The 14,894-nt window shown below is 34.1% G+C and overlaps 1 protein-coding gene across 1 annotated transcript in view; it reads left to right on the forward strand.

Annotated features, from left to right (window-relative positions):
- The window catches only part of BMPR1B (bone morphogenetic protein receptor type 1B), a 281,872-nt gene that overhangs the window by 24,685 nt on the left and 242,293 nt on the right, over positions 1-14,894 (forward strand). The window contains exon 2 of the mRNA XM_031942996.1: positions 2,294-2,361. The gene's annotated coding sequence lies outside the window, so the exon portion shown is untranslated. The remainder of the gene's footprint in view (positions 1-2,293; positions 2,362-14,894) is intronic.

The raw sequence follows: 14,894 nt of genomic DNA on the forward strand, positions 1-14,894 counted from the left end.
TAGATGCCAGTCAGTCTCATACATGTTAAGCATGTTAAAGTATATCTTAAATACAATATATATGTAAACATCTGTAGAGTTCTCTTGTTTCATAAGAAAAATCAGATTCAGAAAGGTAAAAATAACCTGGAAGAAAAACAAAAATGCAAGTAGTTCACATTCATTTCCCAGTGTTCTTTCTCTGGGTGTAGCTGATTTTGTCCATCATTGATCATTTGGAACTGAATTGGATCTTCTCTTTGTTGAAGATATCCACTTCCATCAGACTATATCCTTATATAGTATTGTTGGTTCTGCTCATTTCACTTAGCATCAGTTCATGTAAGTCTCTCCAAACTCCCCTGTATTTATCCTGCTGGTCATTTCTTACAGAACAATAATATTCCATAACATTCATATACCACAATTTACCCAACCATTCTCCAATTGATGGGCATCCATTCAATTTCCAGTCTCTAGCCACTACAAAAAGGACTACCACAAACATTTTGACACATACAGGTCCCTTTCCCTTCTTTAATATCACTTTGGGATTTAAGCCCAGTAGTAACACAGCTGGACCAAAGGGTATACATAGTTTGATAACTTTTTGAGCATAGTTCCAAATCGTTCTCCAGAATGATTGGATCCGTTCACAACTCCACCAACAATGCATCAATGACCCAGTTTTCCACATCCCTCCAACACTCATCATTATCTTTTCCTGTTATCTTGGCCAATCTGACAGATGTGTAGTGGTATCTCAAAGTTGTCTTAATTTGCATTTCTCTGATCAATAGTGATTTGGAACATCCTTTCATATGAGTAGAAATAGTTTCAATTTCATCATTTGAACATTATCTGTTCATATCCTTTGATCATTTATCAATTGGCAAATGGCTTGATTTCTTATAGAGTCAGTTCTCTATATATTTTGGAAATGAGACCTTTATTAGAATCTTTAAATATGAAAAAAATTTTCCCAGTTTATTGCTTCCCTTCTAATCTTGTTTGTATTAGTTTTGTTTGTACAAAAGCTTTTTAACTTGATACAATCAAAATTTTCTATTTTCATGATCAGTTATGATCTATAGTTCTTCTTTGGTCACAAATTCCTTCCTTCTCCACTAGTCTGAGAGGTAAACTATCCTATGTTCTTCTAATTTATTTATAGTCTTGTTCTTTATGCCTAAATCACGAACCCATTTTGATCTTATCTTGGTGTATAGTGTTAAGTATGGGTCCATGCCTAGTTTCTGCCATACTAATTAATAATCCAGTTTACAAAACAATACAATGGAATATAATACAATAACATTTAATAGAGATAAATGTAAAGACTTTTACTTAAAATTTAGAAATTTACTGACAAAGGATAGAAAGAAATTTAGGTACAGAGCCAGTCATATTTTGAAAAAGGTCTAGGAATTTTTGATTTATATATGCATTTACATGTTGGTATACAGAACCTATATTAGTTGTGTAAAAATACTATCTTAGGTGAAACAAAATAAAAGTGGGAAGTTAGTGTAGGAACTAAATGGAAGATATAATTCTATTTAGTCAAATGATCAGAATAAGCTTAACATTGTTCATTATAAAGATCTGACGCTTTCCTAGAGCATTGTGGGGAGTCTGTTATTATGTTCTGATATAGTCTGGTTAGTGTAGAACAGGTCAATTCTAATTCATTACAGGGTTCCAGGATCTTTGTGGATGAGGTACAGGTAGAGGAGAAGATAAAGGAATTTCAGTTGGAGGGAAAACCTGTGGAAGAAAGTTCAGAATCAAGGAACAGTGTCGAGAACAGAAGAACAAGCAGATGTGAATGAGACCTTGCTTGAGGCTGGAGAAAAAATTTTTGGAGAATGAGAAAGGGAGCAAAATGATCCAGCAACATCCTGGAAAGAAAAATGGGGGAAGGACAATTATTTTTTCTGAGGATTCCTACTAAATCTAATTTAATATTTGTCTAGAGATAAGACTCAGAGAGTTTGGGACATCAAAAAATCAATAATAAAATTACAATCTTGAGATGGATAAGTTTTCTTCGCAGAGAACAAAGCAATGGAAAAGTTCTGAGCTTCTATGTTAAGTCTGGAAGAAGTAGAAAAATTTATTGGTTCTTTGTGTTCAAGAACCTTGTCCCCTATATTCTCTTCTTAAGAAACTGAAATAGGGCATATGATGGTACAAAGACTGCATTTAGAGAAACTGTGTTAAGCCTAGACATCTCGGAACCAGGAACCTTTGAACTCTGCTGCTGTTGAAAACTTGGAGAATCTTCAAGATTTTTTTCCTTTTCTCTTTGCAGTCTTCAAACAGCTGAACTTGTTGCCTTTGATTGGGATGAAACTGCTCTAGAAGGCATTACCATTATCAGTGAGTTATTTGTGTTATTGTTTGACATTTCTATGTAAATTTTCATAATATTCCTGCTGAAGTTGTATTTATTGACAGACCTGCTGACTGTCTAATGTCTTCGAGTGAATGATTTATGTCATTTTGGTGTTTTGGAGCAGTAATTTTAAAATAAGATTGAGGTGAGGAGCTTTAAAACACACCAGGAGGGGAAATAAAGAATACATGTCTCTGGACATTAAGGCTGACTAACCTGATATACAAAGCAGAAGAAACTTTGGGTGATAGATGATTGTATGATTGTGGACAGTCCCATGGAGCATGCACATGATGAGTGCTTTAAAGTGATCAGGTCCTTTATATTCATTGCAATATTTGATGTTTACAGGAGGTTTTTTATTCATTTCCTCCCCCATATCCATGTGAAACATTTGTATCAGTTAAGCATGATGCTGTACTCTGTCCTTGTGACAGTCCCTCAAGACATGTTTTGTCTAAAAGATCATATCGGGTTGTAAGTCTGTTCTATACAGTAGAAAGAATCCTGGTTTTCGGTAATAGTGGATTCAAATTCCAGTTCTGTCAACTAACTATGCGTTTGATTGTGGGTAAAGTCACTTAATTACCAAAGGGCCTTGGTTTCCTCATCTGTAAAATAAGTGGGTGGAAGTAGATGGACCCTGAGTTTCCTTCCAGCTTTGATCCTTTTCCATTTTTGATCTGTGCCCACTACCTCATCTAGGTCTTTGGAGCAGTTGGCACCAAGCTCACTGTGAATAGTTAATGTCTCTATAAATTATCCTTAAGCTTAATAAAAGTATACCTAATAGAATCATACTATGTACAACAAGGAAGGGTCATAAATATATGATCGAATAACTGGCGAAAGATCCCTTAGTTTAAGGATCCTCATTTTGCATCTAGGAAACCAAAAGCTTGAAAGACAAAACGACTTGCCTAGTTATATCTTTAAGTTTAGTGTTGAGCTGAGCCTGTAGCCCATCTCCAATTTTACTCATCCTGTGATCCTACTTTGAGACTTGCACTAGATAGATTATGTTCACAGTTTAGTTATTGACCTTCAGATTTTAGAAGTAACATTTCTAAACTAGATCATGGCATATACTCAAATGGATAAGCTTTTATAGAGTTTATCTGTTATTTTGTATATCTTGAGTAGATTGTACAAATAGAGAATGAATTGAGTTGAAAATAAATATGAGAATTGGGATAGATTGTCCTCAGGACATTTCAGGACTTCCCCTCCCATGATCAAAAATTTCTTCCAGAAATAAAAGTTCATTTTTAATATCAATATTCCTCTGATTTTCTGCGAGTTCTGAGATTTGTAACAATTACTTTCAAAGAAGAGAAAAGGAATAATATCAGAGGTCAGTGGAGGCATGTAATGTGGAAAAAATGAGACAATTCAGAGTTGGAATATAGGATGCCACCATGGAGCTATGTTGTAGAAATAGTGAAAGGTCCACACTGCTTAGCTAGAGTACCATCCACAAGATGTCAGGCAAAAACAAGGAAGGCTTTGAGTAAATTGATTTAACCTCTTGGATTAACCTACAGGAAGACATGAAGAAATATCTTACAGGATGGACAGATAGCATGGCCCATAATTGAAGGGAGTGGGGAACGTAGGTGGTGCACTGGAGTGCAAACCTGGCCTGAGACACTTCCAATTTGACTGTGGGCAAGTAATTTAAACTGCTCGGTTGAGTTTCTCCAAATGTAAAAGGTTAATAACAGCATCTATTTTGCAGGGCTGTTGTGAGGATCAAATGAGATAATATTTATAAAGCAATAAATCAATGATTGGCACATAGTGGTTACTTAATAAATTCCTCTTCAAGAAAAAAATCTACCATGGGATCATTTGAGGATTTAAATATTTTCAAACTAAAATCAATTCATATTGAAAAGGGCCAAGATGATCAAGGAGCTTGGAGCCATGTCATACTCCTATATATGTTGGAAAGAAAACTGTAATGAGTGCTCTTGAGGACTTTTATTCTAAAGATAAAGACAAGATTAATCAGTATGAAACAATATCATGTTCAGTTTTGTTAGATTGTTTTTATCCCTGAGCACTTTTTTCATTCATATGTAAAAACAACTCTTTTCCCCCAACATTTTTTTTTAAAGTAAACTTAAATGAAAGAAAAATGAAGTCTTTGATTTTTTCCCTCCTTTTCCTTTTTGAAAAGAGGTAGCTTCTTAGTTAAGTAAAAACATTTCATTTTAATGATTATTTGTTTATATGATACAAAACAACTAGCAAAACTCATTTAAAAAAAACAAAGTGTTCATTTGCAAAATATCAAATAAAAATTGTGGTTCTAATTTTAAGCTATTTGTAATCCAGTGATGGAGCAGAATTTATTTATTTTTTTTGCAATTTTGTTGGAATTATCATGCTCTTGTCAAGATTTGTTCTATAGTTGTGAATCACTGGCAACTCTTTTTACTAATAGTTTTGGTAGTAGTCTGCAATGGAAATAGACTGATTTTTATTCTCTATTTAAATGAAAAATAATCTTAAATCCTTTCTCATCTTATCCAGCTTCCAAAAAGTCTTTTCTCCTTTTATATTAATTTTGTACAATATTCATACTGCTGTCTGATGAGGCTTTCAGAGATCATAAGCAGTCTTTATTGCTGAAAGTATCTAAATAATACAGTTTTCAAATTTACAAATTCATTTAAAATCAATTTTATGTTAATAGTGTGAGTTTATGGAATCATGAAATCTTGGGTTAAAAATGTAGCCAGATTTCCATCTGTATCCTCCACGTCAATGTAACAAATGTTTGTCCATCCTCTGAGTGTATATGCTTCTCAAAGAAGCCCATTACTTATACTCTAATTTTTTTAATATAAGTCTTTTACCTTATAACTTATGCTCTTTGATCTTTTTCCTTTCTGGGGCCAAAGCCATATAACAAATGAGTGAAAGATCTAATTTCTCTTTTTTTTCCCTTTCATGAATTAAGATAGCAATTACGTCTATTCCTGAAGTTTTTTATTCCTATGAAAAGTTCTTAACTTTTTTGGTGTAATTGATCCCTTTGATAATCTAGTAAAGTCTATAGATGCTCTACTTAGAATAATGTTTATAAATGCATGAAATAAAATATATGGGGTTACAAAGGAAACCAGTTATATTGAAATAAAGATGTAATTTTTTTTTCTCCATCCAAGCCTACAGACATGCCTGAAATTTATTTATGGGCTCCTGGAAGTGGAGTCCTTTCAACCCAGGTTAAGAATCCTTATTAGAAAATGATTTTGAGTCCTTCCACCATCCTGGCATAGCAGTTTATTTCCCCTAAATTTCATAGTATTTTGTAGTTTGCAGAACTGAATACAGTACTCCAAATCTGGTTTGATCAGATTATAGAGTAGAATTACACTATTCCTTATTCTGGAAATCATGCTTCTTTTGTTTTAGGCCAAAGTTATATTAGTTATTTTGCCTGTCAAGTCATGATCTTGTTACAGGTAAAAATTGATGTTTTGAGAGTGTATGCAGAATTTTATATTTATATTTTTCCTTATTAAAGTTGATGCGTTAGCTCATTCTCAAGATAGTTTATCAATTTCTTGATTCCTGAATCTTTCATCGTAGGTACAAGTGATTTTATCCAGTGTCATAACAGCTGCAAATCTGATAAATATACTTTTAAAATCATTAGTTAAATCATGGGTGAAATGAATGACTAATTTGTTTTGAGAATTGGGCCCTATGACTTTCTATTAGAGATATCTCTGTAGGCTGATGCTAATCAGTATTCTTTGATTAGAATTATTTCAGCCATTTCATATTCATTTAAATAAATGTACTGTCAGCAGTTAGTCCTGTGAATGAAAGGGCTTATCAAAAGAATTAGATGAGTCACTCATTTGTTTCTCTTATGTGCTATGTTTAAGGGAAGGTTCAAAGAGAAAAGCCATGTAACTTAATTGGAGACTAGACCTAAGGTAGCCAGAGACCGTAACATTAAGGGAAGAAGGGATGCAAAGGCAACCCAGTTAGTTAGGATTGATGCTTTGAAACCACGATAATCTGTCCTACGGTTAAACACAACTCTGATTGACACTTACAATCTAGGATAGCAGACTCACTTTACTCAGAGTGGGACCAGAGGAAACTCCTGCAAAATGATGCTGAAAATAGGCATAGGATATATGTCAACAGGGAATTTGGGGCATGATGAATTCAGGTTCTGAAAATTGGAATTCATGATGGTCTACGACTTCTTAGTTTGTGCTGCAGGGCAAAAAGGGTTGTTTGGTTTATTTTCTAGATCCAGTAGTCATAGCAGCTTAGGTATTTTATAGGGAAGGGAAGATAGATAGCATTTGATTCCAACCACTTCCTGATGTAGGCAGAGAGGTGCCAATCAGTTATTGGTTAAGTTAGGATAGGATAAAATTTTATAGCTTAGAATCTTACAGGTGTAGAAATTTTAGATGGGGGTAGGGTTCCAGAAATAGAGCACATCAAGGACTAAAAGGGTGACAGGCATGAGAAGGGATCAGGGTTAGAGAATAGATAGGTTGTTTAATTAGGTCAGAAAACAAGAAGATTTTGTTCATTTGTTTCTTTTCTGTCTACCCCTCAATAGACTGACTCTGTCCATATACAGATATAGAACATAACATGGCCAAGAGGGCCAACAGATGAATCAAAGTTTAATAAGATGTGGAGAACCAAGCCCTAGAATGCTAAATACAATCTAATAACAATATAGGCCAGAAATCTGATTCCTTAATCCAAGCACTCATCATTTAAATGTTACTTTGGGGATAATGGGTCCATAGACCATAAGCTACTTTCTTTAATTGATTTAAAGAAGTGTGGAGGAGGGATGGATTTTATTTTTTAAGTTTGGAGACTATCTTTTCTCCTCTCATACCTACCCCTCCTTGTCTCTTTGTATTCGTGGTAAAATCACCTTATGTTACTTAAATTACTTCCCAGAGTGGATACTCCATTATTAACATACTTGATTTTCAGACTTGATCAGTAGTGTATCTCCATCACTACTCGGATTTTCATGCTATACCCCAACTGAGAACAACTTATTCTTTTCTCAGAGGTACTGGTGGATTCCTTTACATTAGACAATATATGAGAGATTTATAGCTAGATTCCCTTAGTTTTCAGATGAAGAAACTGAGGCATAAGGATAAAATGATTCACTTTTAGTCATACAGATATAATCATAAGCAGTAGATCTGAGAATCAAATACTGACTATAAATATAGTGTTATTTGTGATCCCAAATCAGGAAGGGGCCAACCATCACTTTTGTGTTCTTTATTCAGTTCTTTTTCACTACTTTTCACTATTAGTGTTAATCTGAGACCAGTTCAAGATTTTGATGTGCCATTCAATGCCATTGTCTATACTGGCTATTGACAGTTTCTTCTTCTAGAAAACCAATATGATTTTCTAAAAGGGAAATAAGAGTTAAGCTCATTGCTATGAGACCAAGATCAAAAGGTGATGATAACATCTGAGATGAGCAACCGGTGATCTATCCCCTAGAAATAGGATTTTAACCAACAGAGGAAGAAAACACAAAGTTGTTACAATAATAATTAAACAATACAGTCTTATAATGCACATAACATTTATGTCTTAGCCAATTTACTTGTAATGACACTCTCTTCCTTAGAGCACCAGCCCTAAAGTCATGAGGAACTGAGTTCAAATGTGGCCTCAGACACTAAACACATCCTACCTGTGTAACGCTGGGCAAGTCACTTAACCCCCAATTGTCTCTGCAAAAAAAAAAAAAATCAATCAATCAATCAATAATGTTCCTTCATGGTATCCATATGCAGCCAAACTGGGATATTCCATTCACTAAACATGTCCTGTTCCTTATGTTTATAATTTCCTCCCTTTTATTATGCCCTCTTTGTCTATTAAATTATTAACCATTCTTTTATTCCTAACTCAAATGGAACTTCCTTCATAACATCTTCCTCACTCCTTCCAGCCTCATGATTATAAAGTAATGAGGTGGATTTCTCTAAGTCAGTCATGCAAATTAGTCTTGTGATTTTGTCACGACACTGTATATACGTTGTATGTCTGGGAGAGAAGGTAGAACAAGCAGTCATTTCCAGTCTTCTTTGGGGCCTCATTCAGTACAGAATCACTGTAACTATAATCACTGAATACTAAATCACTCATTTTCACTGATTTCACAGCTACCAATTGAAATAACTTTTAAGTGAGCCAAATATTCCTTCAGCCTGGCCACATTGCCTGTGATTTCTCTGCGTCCTTACTTTAAAGAAATCTGTGTAGGATTTATACAGTCATCTAAGTTTTGCATATACCTAGACCACCAGAGCGAGAATAAAACAAACATATATCTTTGAGGCTGGTAATTGGCTCTTTGCCAAGGTCTTAATTGCTTCTTGGCATCTAGTGTTAAGGGAAATGCTTGATGTTGATGGATCTGTTTAAGACGTTGATTATGATATCTATGCCAAAAAATTAGACACTCTATGTTTTTCTGTAGGTTTCCATTAAGTGTGGGCATTGATTGCCACACAGTCTGAATCTTTCCAGCTTGATAGGAATGTTAGAATTTGTACTCTGCAAAGATAGACTTTAAACACCCAAAGTTACCTTTATTTCATAAGGCCAGTTAGGAGTTTGGGGTAAAACTGTAGGCAGTGAGGAGAATATTGAGATTAGATATGTGAGAGAGAGAAAGATAAAGAGAGGGGGGTGACAGACAGACAAACAAAGACAGAGACATAGAGACAGAGAGAAGGGGGAGTTAGGGCAGAGGAGGAAAAAAAGAGAAAAAGAGAGGGAGATAGAAAAAAAGGAGGAAAAGAGGAAAGAAGAAAAAGAAAGAATATGAACACAAGTTTTCAAACATGGGAAAATTTAGGTGTTTTATGCTTTTTAAAATATTTTCATATATAATGTCATATTTCAGGCATGGAATAAACCTATGAAAAGATTTGTAGCAGAGTGGATGGAGTTTTGAGTAGGAGGATTTGAGTTTAAATATTTTGTCTGATACATATTGGATCTGTGACCATGACCAAGGCATTGTACTTCTTGGTGTCCTAGGCCACTCTCCAAGGAATATAGCCTTCTACATGATTAAGAGTTTAGTGTCTTTTCAGGAAGTTTTCTATCTTGAGGTATTCCATGAGACTGAAATAACATATCCAGATAAACAAACACATGCATATCTTGGAAATTGATGAAATTGATAACTCAGGTTTCACTATATTTGACTGATATGTGTTAGTGTTATAAACATGCCATGTGGTGTTATATGTCTGAATTGAGAGACCAGTGCTAGGTAAATATTTCATACGAGTATCATAGTATTTATTCTTAATAGAGATAGAAAAAGTGACTGTGACCAGTAAGAAATGCTTCTTGAATTAGAATATAAAATTTTATCACAAAATATGTAATTGAGTTCTATTCCATAAAGTTAATTTATTTCACAGATCTTTGAAATACAATGAAGTTTTTAATCTTTGATAAACTTTTTCATGTAACAAAAATAATGTCTTATATGTTGTAATATATTAGAAATAAACAGTAGGGGAGACAGTGTGTAATATTTTATTTGCAACTAGGACATTTTCCATGTACTGTTTCCATTCTTTATTAAATCTTTTTTAATAGTGGAAAATTGAAAGGTCATTGTGAAAGGGATTTGAAAGAGCAAAATTTTAAAGATTTAAATATTAATTGAATTGTTTTCATGTAGCTGTGTCAAAATAAAGAAGCAGAATCCCTTGGCCAAGAAATATTTATTAAGAATACTTATTATGTTTCAGTCTTTGTGCTAAGCCCTGGGAATACAAAGGGCAAAAAAACGCCTCTTGCCCTCTAGTACCTCACATTCTAATGGGAGAGATACATATTAAGAACTAAGTCAATATCAGTTACATATGGACATAGTAGAAAGAAAGTAATATGAGAAGGAAAATCATTAGCAGCAAGGGGAACAGTGTAATAAGTCTCCTTCAACAGGTAGGATTTGAACTGAGTCATGCTCTTTCTTGGGTTTCATTTTGAGGAAGGAACTATCGTGGACATGATTTATTCCCTTCCTGGCCGTGCCCAGTTGTGCAATACTATTTCTCAGAGTGGATACTATCTCTCCCCATGCCGCTCCCATATTTCAGTTGCTTTTTATATATTATCTCCCCTCATTAGAATGTAAGCTTTTTGAGGGCGGGCACTGTTTCCATTTGTCCTTGTCTTTATATTCCCAGTGCTTAATGTAGATCCTGGCAACAGAGTAAGCATTTAGGAAGTCAAGGAGTCTAAGACAGGGGTGAGGTTCCAGATCTGAGTGATGAAACCACCCGTTTAAAGGCAGAGATGTAAAACGGAGTGTCCTGTTGGAAGGAAAAGCTTAAGTTAGTATAGTAGGTCAGTATAGCTGTATTGTAGAGTACATGGAGGAGAGGTAAGCATAAGAAAACTGAAATGGTAGCAATTTTCCAGATGATAAAGAATTTTAAATGCCATATAAAGGACTATATATTTGATCTTCAAGGTGATAGAGAACTACCAGAGCTTATGGAGAAAAGCTAGTGTTAAGAAAGTGATAGTGATTAGAGATAAGAAAGATATAGTGATTATCCAGTATTTTGGAAAAGCAATCTTGCCAGTTGAGTGGAAGATATACTTAAGTGAGCAGGGAATTGAAGTTTAGAGACTAGTTAGAAAGTTATTACAAAAGGTGATGAGGGTCAGAACTAAGATTGTAGCTTTTTTGAGTGGAGAGTAAGGGATTTGATCAAAGATTATTGAAATAGTCAAGATGACAAGATTTTTAATGGATTTGATATGTGGGGTGAGTTGGAATAAGGAATTAAGAATAACTCATTTAAGTTGCAAGCCTGGAAAACTGGGAGAATGATAGTGCCTCTAATAGCATTAGAAAAGTTTGGAAGAGGAGAGGTTTTGGGGCAATGTTAATGGCATATTTTGGGCATCAGTAGGATTTATTGATGTGTAATTTTAGGTCAGAAGAGAGTCTAGGGCTAGATAGAAATATTTGGTAAATAATTTGCATATAGATGATTACTGAACCTATGGGAGCCAATGATATCATCAAATAAGATTACATTGAAGGAGAAGTCCCAGGACATATTCTTGGTGAGATACTCAGAGTTCTTCAAGGTTGTAGGCATCTTACAAGCCATCAACTCCCAACCACCTTATTTGTATAATCAGGTAATTAAGGCTCTGAGATGATACTAATCATTTGGCTTCTAGTTAGTGTTATTATAAGGTCCAAAAATTAGTTGTAGCACTGTATTATAATCTCTTTAATTTTTAAGCTTTACTGAATGCTAACAGATTATAGCAGCAAATTACATTGAAACACTCTTTTATAGTTGTGTTTTACACTGAAATCCACTGCTGTTTTACCCAATTTAATTCCTTTTAAATAAGCCAATTTTTAATAAGATGGCAGTCTTGAACACAAATTGGCATTCAAATTTGGTCAGATTGTCAGATGAAAAAGGAAGGCTGAAGTTGCCCAAAATAATTAAGTAAATCTGTTTGCCTATATAAATCTCTTGAATATTAGAACGTCCATTAAATAAGAGCAGCATTTATATCATATTCAGATTTACAAAGAATATCTCATATGTTCCTCATAACAATCCTGTGAAGTTAAAAGTGTTGTCATTATTCTTTTCCAGTTGTTCAAAGTGAAGTTGAGGAATGTTTAGTGATTTGCTTGTGACCACCCAGTTAGCCATTGTCACAGGTACACTCAAAATGAAGTCATTTTAAAGGCTCTTTTGCCTACAGCACTGGAATCTGAGGAGTTACATTCAGATCCCACCTCTGGCTTTTACTGCCTGTTTGTCTTTGTGGAAGACTCTCTGACATTCTTTGCTTCATTTCCTTAATCTATGAAGATCTCTTTGGCCATCTAGCTCTTGATCTCTAGTTCTTGACAAGAACTCTATCCACTGTACCATTCTGCTTTTCTGTTCTATGACTTTTTATGTGTCATTGTTTTGTTGTTCGCTTGTGTTCAACCCTTCATATTCCTGTGGACCTTAGCACACTGATGCTTTTTGTAGGGTTTTCTTGGAAAAAAATACTGGGATAGCTGCCATTTTCTTCTCCAGTGGATTAAAGCAACAGAAATTGAGTGCTCAGACTCACACAGCTAGTAAGTGTCTGAGGCTGAATTTGAACTCAAGTCTTTCTGACATCAGTTCCAACACTTCTGAGATGCCAGTATCAAGTTCAGAAATACCTTTTAAAGAAAAAAATAGGAGCATCTAGGTGGCACAGTGGATAGAACACCAGCCTGAGTTCAAATCTGGTCTCATACAATTAACACGTCCTAGCTGTGTGACCCTGGACAAGTCACTTAGTTCCAATTAATACAGTCTTTACTGTATAAATTTTATATTTGTCATTTTCATAGGAAATTAAAAATAAGACTAGTCTTCTTGAATATCCATGACATTGTATATGTTAAATAAATGTTTTTACTGCTGCACAATAGAAGAGAAAAAATATTTGGCATCCTTAGGTATATTAGGTCTCAGAGTCTGCTGTAATTTTAAAAACAAAAGCACTAGTGTTTCCAGCCAGAGAGCCAAATATCTTGGAGTCAAACATGGAAAATGTTTATAGTGTTGTATAGTTTTATTACTACAGACTGAAGCAAAACAGTTTATTGAATGACTTTCAGCCAGGAAGAGATTTTATGTGAGTTGACTATCAAGAAATGAGCAAAATTTATTTTCTCTCATACAGAGAATGAAAATATGCAAGTCTCTGCCATTCAATTGATTTCTTTAACAGAATCAATTTTTAAAATAATAAAAAGGAAGAATCACAACAAAGTGGAACAAATTAGAAATATCAATATTCCATTTGTTTGAGATATTTATGTGCTGATTGTACTGCACATTAAAATAGACCTCTAGGTTACAGCAAATGAACTGAAGATATTCATAATTTCATTATGCCCTGACTCTCTGTCTTAACATAATTGGAAATAGTTCTTCCTAGGTCATACTGCTTTTTGGCAACTCCAGCTTGAAGTTTCTTAATAATTTATTATTGATCAGTGAAGGGTAAATAGAGAAATGCCTACTTAGATTTGATGAAATAAGAAATGAAAATGAGTTATTACTAAAATCTGAAGGGGAAAGAGTAAAAGAACCTGGAGCCAATGACATTTGTTACTTAATGAAAATTATAGAAATTCTCTGTAAAAATGAAACAAGACAAAATGAGAGATACTTCAAATATTTTTTTCAATGAAGTAAATGAAGTTGACATTTTGATTTATTAAATACTTACTATTCATTACTTTGTTATGTTAAATATTGGAGATATAAAGATATAAATGATCCACTTTAATCCTTAAGGAGTTTGTATAGGGGAAGGCAACACACCATGGGATGGTAGTCAGAAAGGCGACATTTTATTGGGGAGTCTTAAGAAATAGTGAACAGAATCATAGATCAATTGTTTGATAATCTTTCCTGGAATGTGTAATATTAATTTTAGATCAAGATGTAGAAACTGAGGAGTTGAGTTGATGGAAAGAGAAACTCAATGATGGTATAGGAGGAAAATGGTTCTAGGACATTGTGATGGATCTTGAGGCACCTTTTTATGGGGACCATAAAAATAATCTGTTTCAGTGCTCTTATTTTATAGAAAAACTGAAATGTGGATACTTTAGAGGACTTGTCTAAAGTCATTGAGCTCATCATTAGCCCATTCAAGGCAACAATCTATATCAGTGAACTGTTAATTCAGTGCTTTCCCCACTATAATATGTTGTAAAATGTGACTGTTAGAGAAATAAGCTCTTCTCCTTGGCAATATAATAAATTTTCTGGTTGCTAACTAACAAATCAACTTTTTCTAAATACCCAATAAGTAGTTAATAATGTACTGGGTCTTTGAAAATCTATTCAGTAAGAAATATATAGAGTTCCTGCCTCCAAGCAACTTGCAGTCTTATTAAGCTGTGGTTCTCAAAGGTTTTTTTAGTGTAGATATATAAGTGACGTGTTACTTCTATGTAAGAAAACTGTATATGTTTTCATCCTGAACTAGAAAATCTTTGTAAAAACAAAGAGGCACTGGCATGCCCAATGTTAACAAAACCAACTGAAGGGAAATAAAGCTGTACAGAAGCAAGTGAAAATGTCAGGAATTGTTAGTGTTCTTCCTGCAAAATCCAATGTCTTTGTTTTGTTGCTTAGTCATTTTTCTTGTTTTACTATATTAGATAATATATTTTTATGCCCTTTATTCAAGGATTCTTCTCCATTGTTTTCAAAACACTATTGTTCTAGATCGTTTGCTATTTTTTGTTTTATTTGTTAGCTGTTCTTCCCCCACTCCTCTCCTTACTTCTTAAATGAGCACATCTTCCAGTGCTTGCTTTTTTTTTCAATTCTGTTCTTCCTTCAGAATTCTTTTAATTATCACTTCTCTATTGATAATTCCAAAATTTACATTAGATATGTATTAT

Source organism: Sarcophilus harrisii, chromosome 6 (assembly GCF_902635505.1).
Source record: "Sarcophilus harrisii chromosome 6, mSarHar1.11, whole genome shotgun sequence".
NCBI lineage: Eukaryota > Metazoa > Chordata > Mammalia > Dasyuromorphia > Dasyuridae > Sarcophilus > Sarcophilus harrisii.